Below are 12,625 nucleotides of genomic sequence, written 5' to 3'. Positions count from 1 at the left end.
ACTCTTCTCTGGATTTGAGTTGAGCTAATGGGGCTTTACTTACTCAATCCCAAAACACTTCGTTTTGGCAAAATTAAAGAACAAGAATATATAAACTATTGACAGATTTTTTTTCATGGCTCCAAAATAATTTGCATCATGGATCATCATTTCAGCTGTCTCTGTCAGCAAGTAACCTTAATGAGTACCATCTTGCAATTTACCGCCAAGTCACATTTTTTGGCAAATGTTTTCCTATAAAATATTTAAGGCTCCATCTGACTTTGGGTCTTTGGGAGAGATTATGTTTCCTCTAACGTCTGATGCATTCTCTAGGGTTTTGGCCACAGCGCTGCCAGTGTGAATGCGGCTGACGGGAAGCTATGAGCTCCAGGGCGCTGGCAGCTTGTCACCCCCACCCCCATCCCCACCCCACTTAACAGACCTTTGCATCCGCTGGAAAAGGTGCAATTTTCTCCAAATTCAAAATATTTGCAGAATTCTTTTTCAGTTACATTCCCTCTATTTTTTTTTCCTCTGAAAGTTAGAAGTCAGATGAAAAACATCCAAATACCAAAATGATTAAGAAAGGTTTAGTTTAAAAAGCCATCTTAGTCCCAGCCTGAGGTCCAGAGGCAAAAAGGGGCTGTGTGGGCCCTGAACAGGAAGGCTCTGTCCCTTCAAGAATGTTGGGTGAAACCCTGAGGACTTCCAGCAAGAGGAGACAGAGGTAGGATGCGAAGCAGGCTGGACACCATGTGGTCCCCTGGGGCGGGTGGGACGATTGACTTCACAGTCCTGCAAGGCTAACCAGGTTTCTCTGAATTCCCTGCTCCAGGCTGAGGGAAGCTGATCCCGGGGACTGGGGTGCTGGCATTTACACTGGCAGGACCTGAGCTTCCTAAGTCTCAGGTTTCCCAGAACCATCTGACTTATTGACATTACACTTCAGGATGCAAACTGAGAGCGCCTGAGAAGCTGTGCTTATTTTTATTTTTTAGGGTTTCGGCAGCTTTTACACACACATACCCACACACGCACATATCTTTCTGCAAAGAGAATGTTTTATTTATATATTTTAACAAGTCTCCCTGGTCTCTCTGCCATGCATTTTTAAGTTAGCTGTTCTGAAGGTTGAAAGAAGTCAACTTCTGAATAACACTTGTGAAACTGCACAGCAGTTGTACATCCCCCCATCCCTGGGTTGCGAGCACACAGCTTCAGTCAAGGAGTCAAAGAGTTTTAAGGTATTTAAGAGCCTCAGCAACTTGTTTAAATTTAGGTGCTGTGGCAGCGATTAACTTCTGTTGCCTGCAAGTAAATATTCCTGAAGGATGATGGTTGACATTATTCACCAATGTCTCCCCATCTAGAAAAACACAACACATACACATATCCAAAATCAGACTCATAAGCAATATTTTTGTTTTCTGAGAAAAAAACATTTTGTAATATGGAATAATGTTCTTATACCCCAATCGCTACTTAGTTATTAACATTTTTCCCTTAAGGCTTTAAGGGTTTTTTTTTTCTTTCTTTTTAAAATTTTTTGGCCATCCTCCAAGACATATGGGATCTTAGTTCCTCAACCAGGGATCAAACCTGCACCCCCTGCATTGGAAGCACAGAGTCTTAACCCCTGGCCCACCAGGGAAGTCCCTTTAAGGTGTTTTTTTTTTTTTTTCAAATAAAAGAGAAAAACCATTAGAGATAAAATTTGGTTCCTAGTCAAATTCTTCTTTCCAAAAGTAACTGCAATAATGAATTTAGCATGTATCCCTTCAGCTCATTGTTTAAAGTTTGTACCTCAATGTAGCCCTGAACAATATATTAATAGCATTCCTTTTATATTTTAAATGGTATCATCCTGAATGCATCAGTCTGCAACTTATTCTCTTTCCTTAAAATTATACTTTAAAATCTATCCATACTGACATATGAAAAGATAGTTCATGCCTTTGCATTTGCTATTTTGTACTTTAACATTTCAATGTACCACATTTTATTTATTCATCACTGATGGATACTCAGATTGTTCTTAATTTCTTGGTCTCATAAACAATGCAGCACTGCATCTCCTTGAACGAATCTCCCTGGGAGAGTGCCTTTCTAGGGTGGAGACTGAGGAGCAGACTGCTGCACCATAGGGCATGTGCCTCTGTGAGTTAATAAAGTACGGCCCAATGGGTCTCCAAAGTGCAGTAGAGTCATCTCATTCCTCCAGCAGCCTTTGAGATCGCAGGAATATTCTCCACCGGGGACTCAGATAGGAATGTTCCTGGTCTGACGCCTTCTGCCTCTTTCCACCTTTCTGTGTTCAGACTTCTCCAAGCATGGAGATGAGAGCCCTCCGAATAAAGGCTTTGTCGGGGGTGGAAATCTTTCTCAAACAGTTTCGATCCATGAGGATCTGTTAACTTGCTGTGACCTATACCATGAGATTATGCCCCGGCCTTTCTGTTTAGATGTTTAGCTTTTATTTTTCCTGACTTGATAAGACAAGTGAGAACTCTTCATCCACTCATACCTATGCCCTAAGCTGACCCGACCCAAGGGCCTGACACTGCCCAGAGAAGGACCGAGGATCACATTGGTTTGACCTCAAGCTACCTAAGGTCAATCCTGCTTCTGGGTCCGGCTTGTCCATTTATCACACTAGTATTTCTGGAGCACCTGGGTGAGGGAGCACAAGATAAACAGTACAATGCTCTGCAGCAGGGGTTGTCATCTGTCAGGCATGTGCTGGCGGCTCAGGTTCTTATCTCAACCAGTCCTTCCAGCAGGCCTATGAAGAAGGTACTGTTATTATCTCCTTTTTACAGGGCAGGACACGGGGGCTCTGAGTTCAGGATGATCTCATGTGCCCAGGCACAGCTAGGATTCCAGCCCACCTCTCTTTGTCTCCAAAGTGGTAGGACGAGCTCTCTGTGCAGCTGGGCTGAGAAGTCACATTGGTTAAGGGGAAGAGAAGAGAAGGCAGAAAGGAGGTGCCACTGGAGGGCCAGAAGGTCTAGAAGGCTGCTTCATATTTTATTGGGAAAGGATGGTGGGATGGATAGGGGGTGCACAGATATGAGGTGGGAAAGAGAAGCATGTGTTTGGGGAGTGGGGAATGACTGGGGCAGAGGAAACCAGAGGAGTGGAGCGGGACGAAAACCAGGAAGACAAGCTGCGATCTGATCGCAGTAGGGGATGAGTCACTGGAGGCTTGAGCTGCAGACTGACGGGATCAGAGTCGGAAGCAATAAAAAGAATGGAACTGTGAGAGACCGTGGGAGAGGAGCTGGGAGGGCAGCGAGACGCTGAGGACTCACATGCTCACATCCATTCCAACCAGAACCACGAGGCTGGAAAACGAGAGACAACAACTCACACACTTCCTAGTAGCTCGACTTCCAGACAAGGATCCATTTTGCGGACACACAAGGCACAGAGACAGCATGGGATTGGGGTCCCTCGCTTCCTGGTTGGAGGACTTCTGTAGTAAAAGAAATCACTTTCTAATTCTTGACAGAGTTAGGAGGATTCCAGGAGTTGGGTGTTGCTCCCAAAAGCTCTGATTCTAATGTCTTTGTCAGGCTTTTCAACACTTTGTTAGCCACCTACACCCGAATTCTGCTCAAACTAGCTTGAGTGGCTTCCATGTCTACAAATAAACCCTAAATGAGACGGCAGCAACTTGGACGGAAGCAACAGGAATAAAAGGAAGGAGTGAGTGCACACATTTCAGAGGAAGAAATGGGCAGGATGGGATAGATCTTTGGGCTTGGGATGGAGGAAGTCATCAAAGTTGATGCTGAGGTCTCATGCAATGATTCGGGGAGTGATGAGGTCATTTACAGCCCTAAACACTGGATTTGGAGAAGCTGACTCTAACCTAGACCTTTGGGGAAGACCTAAATTTAGGGAGGGGCTTCCCAGGTGGCTCAGTGGTAAAGAATTCACTTGCAGTGCAGGAGACTCGGGTTCAATCACTGGGTTGGGAAGATCCCCTGGAGAAGGGAATGGCGACCCATTCCAATATTTGTGCCTGGAGAATTCTATGGACAGAGGAGCCTGGTGGGCTACAGTCCATAGGGATGAAAACCTGACTGAGCAACTTTCACTTTCATTTAACTTTGGTGAAGTGGGAAGAAGAGTTGGTTAGGATGTGATCACCTGTTGAGAAGCCTCTTTTCAGTGGAAGCTGGAGTTTCAAGAGGTCAGAATCTTTGCTAGTCTACTTACCATCATAAACTCTAGGACTGGCTCAGTGCTTGAAATATCGTAGATACTCAAGAAGTATTTGCTGGGTAGCCAGGTTAGGGATCCAAGGTGCAATAAGAATTATGGAAAGAAAACATTTTTAGAGAATGAGGATAGGAAATAGTGTAGGAGGGATAAAGGAGGTTGAGAAGTAAGAAAAAAACCCCACCAGATATGACAACTGGTGATAGATAAAACAAGACATTTAAAAGTTTTTCTAAAAATAAGGCTTCTTAAAAAAATGAAGAAAAACATACATGCAGAAAGTGCACATCATACATGTATGGATGGTGAATTATTACAGACTGTAACCACCTTCCAGATTAAAAACCAGAATATTCCCAGCATATCCAAAGCCTCCCTCACCATAACTAACTTCATTACTTACTTCATGTTACTCACCATCATTAACTTTCACTATAAGGGAAACTACTGTCTTGACTGCTAACATCATAGATTCATTCTGCCCATTTTGAGCTTTTTATTTATTTTTATTTTTTGGCTGCGCTGCACGGTGCATAGAATCTTAGAACCCTGCCCTCTGCAATGGAACTATGATTCTTAACCACTGGACTGCCAGGAAGGTCCTCATTTTGAGCTTCATATAGAGTCATATGTGGTATATTCAGTTGTGCCTGGCTTCTTTTGCTCAAAATTATGTTTGTGAAATTCATCCATGTTGTTGCATGTGGCAGTGGTTTGTTCCTTTTCATCACCATATAGTACTCCACAGTGTGAATGTACGAAATGGTTTATCTGCTCTATTGTTGATGGACACTTGGCTTGCTTCCTGCTTTTGACGATTAATAAAGCAGCTATAAACATTCTTACATAGCTCTTTTGGAATACTTACCTCTACATTTATATTAGGTACATATCTAGAAGTGAAATTGCTGGAATATAGAGTCTGAATATATTCAGTTTTAGTAAACACCATTAAACAGCTTTCAAAAGTAGTTGGATTAATTTATACAGTCAGTCCTCTGTATACAAATACAGCTTTTGGTATCCATGGGACTCCTGGAACCAGCCCCCTGTGGATACTAAGCAATGACTGTACTCCATCCAGCAATTGTACTTGACAGTTGTTCTGTATTTTCTCCAAAAAGGATTAGAGCTTTTTTATGTTCTGTTTAAGAAATCTTACCTAACTTCAAATCATGGAGCTAGTCTTCTATTTTACAAGATTTATTATCTTTCACTTAGATCAATAATATGCTTGGGGTAGATATTTATACGTGTTTTGAAGTAGGAGGTCAAGATTAATGTGTATTCCATTTGGATATCCAGTTGGCCCAGCCTCATTTACTAGAGAAGACGCTTCCTTTCCCCCTTGTTCTGTAGAACTGTCTCTAACACATATTGTATGTTTATGTATGAGTCTGATTATGGGCTATCTGTTCTAAAATTTTGACCCTGCCATTTACCCCGATCTTACAACTTTTCTCTCTTAAAATTTTTCATTCTCTGTTCCAAGAAGCAGATATTAGTAATCAGTCATGCTTCCAATTTTCAATGAATACTGAGATTTATAATAAAGGTTACGTGCTGGATTGTTCTACCGGGAATTGTGTTTCCTAGAATTCTTTTCTCTGTGTGATTCTGGGTAGAGTTAGCCAAAAGTGAAGTTGTGAGAGATTCAGGGAGCAGAAAAGAAGCAGGCACCATTATGATCTCAAGGTCAACAATGGGGAGAGATGACAAGAGTCAGCCTAGATGTGTTAGCAGGTTCCATTGTGCCCCACTCTCCCCCACTCTGCATCCAGCTCTCCTTCCTTCCTGGGACTCTGCCAAGAGCAGCACCCCCAGGCCAGCCAGCAGATGCTGTGAACACACAGAGGTATGTCATGAAGATCTCGGACTCCTCCCTAGACTCCAGCTCCAGCTTCCCAACCCCAACCCATCCCACTCCAGCAGCTGGACGTGCCTGAGCTCCAGACTTCCCTGTTACCAGGGGCTGGTTAGTGATTTCCTCTGATTTTTCAACTCCCCACTCCAGGCCTTTATTTCCCCAGCTCTTCCCCAAATTGGGTAAGGTCCATTTCCTATAATAAATTCCTTATCCCATAGCTCACAGAGATTTTGCTTCTTCTGATGGAACCCTGACTGATCCACACATGTTGAAATAATCAACACAACATAACAGAGGCAAGCCTGAAATTTGCACTTGGTAAAATCTGCAACTGATGGGAAACTGACTGAAGAACTGCATGACGGGATTCTGGGCTGACAACACAGGCAATGTGATCACAATGCTGATTTCGAATTTAAGACCTTGAAGCTGGCTGACTCACCTCTTTGCTTGTTAGTCCTCCATCCCACCCCTAACAAGCTTGGATCATTCCCTTTCTACATGCCCACATCCAGCTTTCCCTCCAGACTATAAACTCATCTGCCAGGCTCCTCTGTCCGTGGAATTTTCCAGGCAAGAATATTGGAGTGGGTTGCCATTTTCCTGCTCCAGGGGATCTTCCCAACCAGGGATCGAACCTGCATCTCCTGCGTCTCCAGCGTGGCAGGCAGATTCTTGACCTACTGAACCATCAGGGAAGCCCCAATTCATTCAGCGGCTTGTCATATTCCTCTGTGACTGAAGTGAAATGTAAACCCAACACCAGGAGGGGGTAAACTGGAAGGGAGAGCGCAGAGTCAAGGCACTGGCACTTGACTTGGGCCTAAATGTATGAACGGAACCTCAGTGGGCAGGAAGAGAGGGAGCAAGAACAGGTAGCGTTTATCTGTGGATTAGGTGCCAAGCACTGTGCTAATGAGGACTTTATGACTTAACTTACTCATTCGCACATCACCTGGATGAAGCCAGAGTTATCATATCCTCATTTTACAGATGGGGAAACTAGGAATCAGGGTAACCCATTATCACATTCCCCTACTAATATCTCACTAGAAACTATCGATGGGGTTGATTTGTCTTAGAATTTAAGAAGAGCCCTTCCTTAGGAGTGATAATGGCAAAACTCTGGTGTGATCCTTGAATATATAAGGGAGGCCTGGAACGGGAGGAGGGAGAGAGGCATGAGGAGGTGGTGGTTTCTGTGTTGCACTGCTTTGTTTTTCCTGAGAGAGATGAAAAAGAAGAAGGAGGTGGAGAGGAGGTTACATAACCTGGCACAAAGCGGCAGAACTGAATTTTTAATAAAAACAAAAGTCTGCCATATTCACAAAGATGTGACAGTGTGAATCTATAGGAAATGGCTGAGTCTCGAGTCTGGGCTATACGAAACTGAGATGAGCCAAAAACCGAACTAACTAATGGAAGCAGAAGGTCAAAGTAAGAGGTAACTCAGAACTTAGGTCCCCTGGGAACTTGTAGAAATGTTAGACAAGGCACAGGGGCTTCCCAAAGTCTGTGGGATGAGGCATTTAAGACAATCCTAAGGGGTAAGAAGGCTGCATTTGACACTTTCATCCTTTTAAGGATCTGGGTGAGTGTACTGAGCCTGGAGGCAGGGGCTATGAGCTGAATTTGGGGAAGGTCTGGTAGTAAGGTGTGCCTGGAGGGTGGGGCTAGGGTGGCCTGCTGTAGGAGGTCAAGATGGGAAAGATATAGTCCCCATCCTCATCAACTGATCAAATAGCATCAACATATATCTGGGGGTTCAAAATGTACTGATAAAAGCCGGGGAGAGGAATATGAGCTAGTATCTCACTCAGTGGGTGGTGGATCCCTTTCAAAGTCTACTCACCATTTAGTTGTGTTGAATGACATTTGGTAGTGAAGCCTTTGAAAGTAGTCAAAAGGATGGGTAAGACTACTAGCTTTGATGTGTGTGCACAGTGTGAACAAACGCACCAGCCATCTGCCATTTTCCCCCATAATCCCTCCAAATCCTACCCTTGGAACTGCCCCCTCTGCTTTCCTGAATATTGATTAAATTAGTATAAGGAATAAGGAAATCCAGGACCTTCTGATCAGGGACTTCATTATTTTAAAATATTTTTATCTTTGGGAATTTTCTAGAACTAGATCAAACTAATCTCTCAATGTTAATGATCTCCTGTGGAAGACCAAGTCAACACATGTTTATTGACCATGGCAGGCACTAGGGTTCCAGGGAGAGCCAAGACCTAGACTCATTCTTGATGGTGACTCACAAGAACCCAGGCATGACTTCTAAATATAGTGACCTGGCGAAACAGAGTCTTGGAGAAATGTTCCATATTCAAGCTTTACCACTCTTTCCTCCACTTAACCCTATAGAGTACAGCATGCCAGATTCCCTCGTCCTCCACTATCTCCTGGAGTTTGCTAAAATTCATGTCCATTGAGTTGGTGATGCTATCTAACGACCTCATCCTCTGCCAACCCCTTCTCCTTTTGCCTTCAATCTTTCCCAGCATTGGAGTCTTTTCCAATGAGTCAGCTCTTCGCATTAGGTGGCCAGAGTATTGGAGTTTCAGCTTCAGCATCAGTCCTTCCAATGAATATTCAGGGTTGATTTCCTTTAGGATAGACTGGTTTGATCTCCTTGTACTCCATGGGGCTCTCAAGATTCTTCTCCAGCACCACAATTCAAAAGCACCAGTTCTTCCGGTCTCAACCTTCTTTATGGTCCAACTCTCACATCTGTATGTGACTACTAGAAAAACCATAGCTTTGACTATACAGACATCTTTGTCAACAAAGTGATGTCTTCGCTTTTTAATACATTGTCTAGGTTTGTCATAGTTTTCCTTCCAAGGAGCAAGCGTCTTTTAATTTCATGGCTGCAGTCACCATCTGCAGTGATTTGGGAGCCCAAGAAAACAAAATCCGTCACTGCTTCCACTCTTGCCTTGTGCTGGGTACCAAAACCACAGCAAGAACTAAATTGTCTCCCTTTCCAGGCTCACAGAGACGTCATTGGCTTTTCTGAGATTTCTGAGAATTCCCAGGGGTCTCATGTCTCCAGCCTGTGCTTCTGAAACAGGGTGGATTCTCAGACAGGCTTACTACCATCCCACATGGCCCCTGTTTAGACTAGCAAACCAGACCTGAAACTCTGCCCCTCTCCATAACTACCACTAAAAGCCTCTCACAGTACGTGTGCACAGGCGTGCCTGCATGGGTGTGTGTAGCAGAGTCTGCTGGTGGCTTGGTAAAATGGACGGGCCTAACTCTAACACTCGCCCTACATGACAGCACACAACACCAGGGGGACCTGTTCCACAAGTCTTCTAGGTGCCTGGGATGCCAGGCTCCTTGCTACCTCTCCTCTCTCACTTCCCCTCTTTCCTTCTTTTGACCTGAAGTTCAAATTCTTCCCATTTGCTGAAGTGGAAAAATGCAGCTCTCCTCAGCCTCTGCCCCTAAACTTGGCGCCGGGCCGCCCTGCGCACTGCTAGGAACCTGGCTGACACAGCCAAATCAAGCGCTTCCTCAGACACCGCCTTCCTGCCGTGGACTGACTGGTGCGGTCGTTCCTAAAAGTGTCCACAGACCCTCCGAGACCTCTCCTTCCAGGGGCTGGCACCTAATTCCCCTCCCCGGCAGTGGGAACTGAGTCCGGTGCCTCACTTCCCACGAGTGAAATGGCGGCAGAAGGGACACGTGACTTCCCAGCCGAGCACATTAAAGGCTCTGTGGCTTCCTCCTCCCTCTCAGCTCACTCACCCTGGACCAGGCCGCCTGCCACGTCAAGAGGACACTCAAGAGAAACCTCACTCTTCTCTTTCTCCACTGCTAAGTCCTCCCACCAGATACAGTTCCGGTTCACAGTGCAGAGCGTGGTAGGGGTCGGCGCAGGCGGAGGTGCTGGGTCACAGCCGAGGAGACACAGGCAATCAATACCCGGGGGACCAAGGGCACAGGCTCTGGAGTCACAAAAGCTGGGTTTGAGTCCTAGCTCTGCCTCTTATCATCAGCCCCCTTTAGCTTCTGAAGCATCAGTTTGCTCCCCTATAAAATGGGGCATTATCTCCTTCAGGGAGACACTATGTGGAGTAAGTGGGCTGAGGCACAGTTAGGTTGGGTGTCAAGCCTGGCCCAATGTAAGCACTCATCGGTGGTAATAGCTGTGATGATGGTGAGGACTGGTTCAGGACCTACTGTGCGTGCATAAGGCTCAGTGGTAGCTCTATTACACACATTTTCATATCTTTAATATGATATCTTAATCTTCACCCACCAACTGAATGAGATTGATAAGCTGCAGTGGTTGAATAGTATCCCCACCCCCAAAGATGTCCAAATCAGAATTTCAGATACCTGTGACTAGTGACCTTATTTGGAAACAGATGTTATTTTTTTTGTAATGTATTTTTTTTTTTTTTTTGCAGATGTAATTAAGTTAGGGATCTTGAGAAGACATCATTTTAACTTTAGGCCCTAAATTTCATGGTGGGTGTCTTTATAAGAGAGAAGAGAAGGAGATTTGAGACCCAGAGAAGAGAAGATGGCCATGAGAAGATGGAAAGAGAGATGGGACTTATGTTGCCACAAACCAAGGAAGATCAGATCTGGAAGGATTCTCCTCTGAGGCCTTTGGAGGCAGTACGGCCTTGCTGATACCTCAAGTCTGCACCTCTGGGCTCTAGAATTATGAAGAGAATGAATGCCTACTGTTTCGGGCTGAGTTTGTGGCCATTTGTTACAGCAGCCCTGGGAAACTAATACATATATTATCACCCGACTTTTTAGATGAGGAAATGAAAGTGAGCTAACTTGCTTAGGGTATGTTTATGCAAAGTGCTAAATTCCACTAGATAAACATGAAGCTACTGCGTGGCTATAAGAGAAATGATCAGGAGCCACCAGAGAAAAATGAGGACAAATGTGCAGTTCCTGGTCTCCATCGGAGGAAAGGAATAGGGGTCCATACCATTTCACTTAGTGTTCCTTCTCAAAACAACAGAGCTTGTTTAATTAGGTCAAGAGAAACCCTCTCGGAAGGAAAAAGCTGGCAAAACAGAACTCAGGATAACGTGTAAAACAGCTCAGCACAGCTCTGTGGAAGAGACCAGACCAGCCAGAACCAGCCCTGACAACTGATGATTAGACCCTTGGGAGATTTTGAGCAGATTAAATTAATAGAGCAATTAGGGGCCAGGAAGCCACTTAAGTCTCTTAAAATCGAGGAATCCAAGGGGAAAATTTCAGGACAATTAGGTTTGTAGGAAGGACTCAAGTCGCAAACTTTAATTTCTCTTTGTTTGATTTCTTTTTAGATGCTGAAATGGCAGGTCTGAAGAGCAAGAAATAATCACAGATTCCTTCTTAAGTGCAAACAGCAAGGAATCATTAACTTTAAAGATCCATCCATTTCCCAAGGAGCCATGCCTGATCTTTAGGGTTTAATCCACTGACACACAAGGGGAAGATTTCGCCTAACCTACACCATTGCCATCCCGAGAGGCTTCTCTTGACTTTCTTTTCAAAAAGAAATTTGCACTTTTCATAGTTGCAAAAATGACAAATGCTCAATGTACAAAAGCTGGAAAACTTGAAAAGGCACAAAAGAAAAGGAGAAAATAAGTGCCATAATCCACCTCCTACATATTAAAATATTTTCTCCTGGTATTTTAGATATAGCTACAGATGCATAGCTATCTGTATCAGTTCAGTTCAGTCGCTCAGTCTTGCCCGACTCTTTGCGACTCCATGAATCGCAGCACGCCAGGCCTCCCTGTCCATCACAAACTCCCGGAGTTTACTCAAACACATGTCCATTGAGTCAGTGATGCCATCCAGCCATCTCATTCTCTGTCGTCCCCTTCTCCTCCTGCCCCCAATCCCTCCCAGCATCAGGGTCTTTTCCAATGAGTCAACTCTTCACATGAGGTGGCCAAAGCTATCTGTATAGCTACATATAAAAGATATACTTATATATAAATATATATATATATACATATATATATATAAAAGCAAGAGAGTTCCAGAAAAACATCTGCTTCATTGACTATGCCAAAGCCTTTGACTGTGTGGATCACAACCAACTATGGAAAATTCTTAGAGATGGGAATACCAGACCACCTTACCTGCCTCTTGAGAAATCTCTATGCAGGTCAAGAAGCAACAGTTAGAACTAGACATGGAACAACAGACTGGTTTCAAATTGGGAAAGGAGTACCCCAAGGCTGTATATTGTCACCCTGCTTATTTAACTTATATGCAGAGTACATCATGTGAAACTCTGCGCTGGATGAAGCACAAGCTGGAATCAAGATTGCCAGGAGAAATATTAATAACCTCAGATACGCAGATGATACCACCATTATGGCAGAAAGTGAAGAGGAACTAAAGATCCTCTTGATGAAAGTCAAAGAGGAGAGTGAAAAAGCTGGCTTAAAACTCAACATTCAAAAAACTAAGATCATGGCATCTGGTCCCATTACTTCATGGCAAATAGATAGGGAAACAATGGAAACAGTGACAGATTTTCTTTTCTTGGACTCCATAATCACT

This window comes from Odocoileus virginianus, chromosome 15 (genome assembly GCF_023699985.2).
Source record: "Odocoileus virginianus isolate 20LAN1187 ecotype Illinois chromosome 15, Ovbor_1.2, whole genome shotgun sequence".
NCBI classification, from domain to species: domain Eukaryota; kingdom Metazoa; phylum Chordata; class Mammalia; order Artiodactyla; family Cervidae; genus Odocoileus; species Odocoileus virginianus.
This window is presented reverse-complemented; position numbering follows the sequence as displayed.